Consider the following 5,652-nt stretch of genomic DNA (forward strand, 5'->3'; position numbering starts at 1 on the left):
TCTGGAGGAATGCGGGGCTACCTGCCGGGGAAGGCGGGGCAAGGCTGAGACCTGATGTGATCGTCCTTTCGCTGCAGTGCTCTGAGAGAGGGATTGTATTGGTCCGCAGGCTGAACCTGTCCTAGTTTTGTCCTATAATATCTCTCCTTACAGTTTGTGTCAGGTGGCAAACCCGTTTATGGCTGAACATTTAGTAGTGTGCTGGAGATGAAAATAAAAAATACAAAAAACGATGGAGTTTTGGAATTTTACCCTCTCCTGTTTTTATTTAGGCGGGGAGGGGGAAGTTAACAGGGGTGTGCACTGTAGCTAACCCCCTGCCCACCCTGGCCTTATATCCCATCTTATGTGGATTATCAAGGGAGTGGCTACAAAATCATTTTAATTTCTGGCAACACTGGCTCTCCTGTCTCTTCAATTTCGCTTCCCTCTCTCTTCTCTCACTCTCCTATTCTCTTTAAGGCAGCGATAAAGGTAAATCTCTCAGGATGCTAAAGAGCAAATATGTTACCCCCTTTTTAGGAAGTGGTATCTCCCTTCAGGGCACATAACCATGGGCCTCATTTACTAAGCATTTTTCCCATAGACGCAGAATGGAAGAAAAGTCTTAGTAAATGAGGCCCTAATTTATATCTTCTGGGGATTCCAGCTAGCTCTCAAGCCCTGGGGGGTCCTCACTTATGGTCCAAAGAAAAAGGTCACCAGTGTTTATCCTTGAAGTTTAAATGCTTTCTATGAGGTGAAGTGTAATACTAATTAGACACAGTCCAAACTGGGAGTAAAATATTAGTTTACCGATTCATAAAGTTAAATAAAATCCATTGTCCAAAATTTGAGTGAATAGCTGCTGGTAAAGGATTTTCTGATAGGTGTCCTTCCTTATTACAGACAGCTAGGTAGAGCGCCTGATTTTAAGCGTGCATACTCTCTCAGCAGCTGTTGCCTTGGAGTCCTAATGAGAAGGGCCCCGCTCCATTACAAAAATCCTTTCTTGGAAACCCAGCCTGTCCAGGTCACTTGCTGGGTGGAAATCCAGATTGTATTTCCTGATTCACGTTCTTCCTGCCTTTAGTTCAGTTGTTTCTTTGACCTTGATGGCTTCTTTTTCGTGGGGATTTCTCTTAGGGAAAATGGAGCAGGAGCAGGATCAGGCTTTACTACAGCACTGCCATCGCCCTGAGGAAGGGGGATCCAAAACCTCCCTCCTTAACTCAAAGTCCAAAAAATACTTTAAAGTTCAAGTGGACTTATCTTAAGTAGTATTCATGCTGTCACAGATTTTATAACATGCGCGTGGAAGGGGGAGCACACTAGTGCACGTTGCGTGCGCCGAGTCCTTGGTGAGACCAGCTGGCTTTCCCAGTACCTTTGTTTCACAAGTTACACCTCTGTATCATATTTCAATCATCCTTATTAAGCATTAACTTACAGATGTTTAGAAAAAAATCAGAGGAAAAAAGACCCCAGGACCTCACGTTATGTTCTACACCGAACTTGTTACATATGAGAGGTAGTTTATAATCATTGGTCTTTAAAAAACCTCCAACTTTTTAATTGAATTTAAATTTTTAATTCATTTTCTTTTTTTAAAAATAAGCATATGCGAAAGGGTGGAGCCAAGATGGCGGCAGTGTAGCAGCACTGCTTAGACGCTGACTGCTTTCTGCAATTTTCTTGTTTCTTTCGGCTGAAGAGCCACCGACAATATGCCCCCGAAAAGGAAAGGTCAGGTTCGCGTCTATCCTGCAACGCCATCCCTTCTACCCGGACAGCGTACGATAGCAGAGCTGACTCTTAACTATTCAAGAATGGAGGCGACATGCTCCGCGGAGGTTACCACGGGAGGAGCCACGGTTGACCCTGGAGAAACCACCTTGAGCCCTCCAGACTCCAGAACACCTCCAGTGCCGGTCCCCAGAGATTCCTCGAGCCCGGTGAGTGCTGTATCGGTCCCGACAGGGTTGTTGAGTGCAGCAGCAGGAACCACCGCGGGGAATGGGAGAGAAAATGCAGGCCTGGTGGGGACAGGAGAAGGGATGGCAGGCCTGCCAACGGCAAGCTCAAATTTGGATTTTGTTTCCATTTCGAATGCCCTTAATGGCGAAGATTTCTTTAAATTTGAGCCTGAAGCAGGAAATGCCTTATTCCCTAAACCGGAGGTAGTGTCCATGGATGCTCTCTGGGAGCTGATGACCAAAATGGGGATGGCGTTATTTAAAGTTGAACATCAAAACGTAAAGAGAGGGAAAAGGATCACAGTCCAATCACAAAAATCTAAAGAGAAATTTTTTTGAAATCAAATGACAATATCATAGAAATCGCTCTCAAATTTTAATCTGCAGCCTCTCGCCACGCAATGGGCCACAAGCTGTATTCAGCCTTCAGAGCAATGTGATATGTTCAATCATTTATTGTCATTTTGCTAAATCTGTTTCCTTAAATTTTTATTCCCAAAACATATTTTAATGAATGTATTATTTAAACTACCTAAGACGCGGTGGTGCCATATTTTGAATGCTTGGAGGAGACGGTTTTGCTGTCCGGGGTTGAAGAATATTGGCCTTTAAGAAAATTACATAACAAATCCCCTGAGGAAGATTGAGATATCAGTTGAAACATGAATCATGTGGGGAAAGTTATCTACCTTATAAATGGCCTGTGACCGACGGCCCGCAAATGCGCAGTAGAGACCAGCTCTACCGCGCATGTGCGGGCGAGCACGTCGCTCTGAGGCAGCTTCAGAAAGAAAAAAAAATGGCGGCGTCCAGTGGCAGCAGCGGCGGTACCGGCAGCGGGCGGCGACGGCGGTAGCGAGCGACAGCGGTAGCGGGCGGTAGCGAGGGAGGGAGAAGAGAGAGAGAGGGAGGGACGGACTGAGTGGGAGGGAGGGACGGAGAGAGAGAGTGGGAGGGAGGGACTGAGTGAGAGGGAGGGAGTGGGACTGAGTGAGAGGGAGAGGGGGGACTGAGGGAGGGAGTGGGACTGGGAGAGAGGGAGAGTGAGTGGGACTGAGTGAGTGAGGGGGAGGGACTGAGTGAGGGGGAGGGACTGAGGGAGGGAGTGGGACTGAGGGAGTGGGACTGAGGGAGTGGGGACTGAGTGAGAGTGAGTGGGACTGAGTGAGTGAGAGGGAGGGAGAGAGGGGGGAGGGAGTGAGTGAGACTGAGTGGGAGGGAGGGACTGAGTGATAGGAGAGGGAGGGTGGGGAGGAGTGGGTGAGGGAGGGGGTGGTGAAGAGTGAGGGGAGAGAGAAAGAGGGGGAGGTGAGAGACAGAGGGATGTAGCCCGTTTTAACGGGCTTAACGGCTTGTGAATTATATTCTATAAGCCTTTTTTGGGCTTGGCTTAAATGTTTCATCGATTGGGCTAAGTATTCTCTCTTCAACGTTCTTTTTGTGGGATTTTAAAAAGAAAATTTTGGGTAGTTTAAATGTGGGAATCTTGTTACTTTTTCATCAGAATTTTTGAGAAAACCGTTTGGTAGTTTAAATAATACATTCATTAAAATATGTTTTGGGAATAAAAATTTAAGGAAAAAGATTTAGCAAAATGACAATAAATGATTGAACATATCACATTGCTCTGAAGGCTGAATACAGCTTGCGGCCCATTGCGTGGCGAGAGGCTGCAGATTAAAATTTGAGAGCGATTTCTATGATATTGTCATTTGCTTTCAAAAAAATTTCTCTTTAGATTTTTGTGATTGGACTGTGATCCTTTTCCCTCTCTTTACGTTTTGATGTTTAATTAATCTGAGAGGTGGTTTGCTTCTTGAGTTTTTGATTATTTAAAGTTACACAACAGCAGGCAAATGTGCCCCTAAAAATTAAAAGTTTTACCCATGAATATAATGCAAAATATTCAGATCACCAACAAAAGGTTCAGAGATTGGAAGAACAAGTAAAGAAGTCTCAAGATGTGCAAGCAGCCATGATGAAAGATCGTATCGCCATCAGTAGGAAATTGGAACAGCTTGAAAATAAATCAAGGAATTTAAACCTTAGGTTTATAAATTTCCCTAAGGTAATGGGCGAACAACCGAGAACGACTTTGAGGAAATACATGGTGGATATTTTGAAGATAGCTCCTGAAAATATTCCCGCTTTGAACAAAGTGTATTTCATGCCTCATGCAAGGCCTAGAGGAGAAGTAGCTGCTCCAGAGCTTGATCTTGCAAACTTAACAACTTTTCTAGAGACTTCAACTCCTGAAATAATAGAGAGGTCTATTCTCTTGGTTTCTTTTATTTATTCGCAAGATCTCAGTCTTATAATGAGGAATTATTTTTCCAATATGAGAGCTGAATTCATGGGCAAATCTGTACAGGTCTTCCCTAATTTGGCGCAAGCTACTCAGGAAAGGAGGAGGCGATTCCTGTCAATGCGACAGGATGCCCGTTTGTTGGGGGCAAGTTTTATGCTCAGGTACCCATGTCGATGTATACTAAAGTTAGACAATGTTACTTACGTTTTCTTTGTACCTGAACAAATGAAAGAATTACTAGAAAATAGGAAAAGATTACTCCCCAACCCTTCAGTCCAGAACGCTCTAAATGTGGAGTCATCGGAAAAGAAAGAATAGTTATTAACCGTTAAGCTTGTTTCTTTTTTGTAATTTCTTCAAAGATTATCTCCTGGTAATAAACCCCCCCACATTCATATTTGAGGTCAAGTTAATTGATACTATTATTCTTTTTCAAATATAACTGTGAAAGTTGTAAGATGAAAATTGTTTCTTATGTTTCTGTACAAAGTGTTAATCCTTTGTAAAATTTGTTTAAATTAATAAAGATAAAAATAAACCATATGCATTAAATCTGAATCGAAAATTCAAAAGTTGACTTATTACTCAACTTTCAAAAAATTTTTCCAGGATCAATTTTCAATAACATCAAGACACGAAACAGCAAAAAAAAATTTTTTTTGACTTGTTTGTGTGTGACAAAAAAATCTAGCATTCTACTAGATGCTTGTTGAATCAGTTCATTGTTCTTAAACTAATTTTTCTTGTATTCGTTTGCCTAAAAATATGCAATATGCAAATTGAAAATCCAAAAATGAGTATGATTGTTGCTCAACATTCAAGTAACTTTTCCAAACATGGCAAAGTTGCATTAAACAATGCTATCCTTCTGCCAGGTGTGCTTTAAATCCGTTCATTATTCTTAAGCCATCAGCTGATGTTTCGCCATGAGTCTGCTTCAAGGCAGTTACTGAATGAACACAAAATCAATGTTGAAACTCAAATATATATGGCGACTTACTCAGATGGTATATTACATTTTTACATACCTTCTGGATCATGACAACTAACATCTGAACAGTTCTCAATGCACTCTCCCACTGCTAATGGTGATTCAAGGCAAAAAAAAACACCAGCGCATGCACCTAGTATTTATATCGGGATTCCACCAATCACCCTTATTTGCTTTTAAATGACCAAATGTAGTGATTCAATCTCATTAACTATACTGGAAGTACACCCACTAATCCCATTGAAACTCACAAACCAATGGACCGTTCAATAGAAAGGAAACCAGTCTCTCTCTAAATTCAATCCAAAAGGAGGAAAACTCTGTAGTTTATAAATCCACCTGGTTTCCGGTTGGAGCAGGCGTTAATAGCTGTGTGCATCAAAAAAAATACAGAAAAG

The sequence above is a fragment of the Rhinatrema bivittatum genome, chromosome 5 (genome assembly GCF_901001135.1).
Source record: "Rhinatrema bivittatum chromosome 5, aRhiBiv1.1, whole genome shotgun sequence".
Taxonomy (NCBI): domain Eukaryota; kingdom Metazoa; phylum Chordata; class Amphibia; order Gymnophiona; family Rhinatrematidae; genus Rhinatrema; species Rhinatrema bivittatum.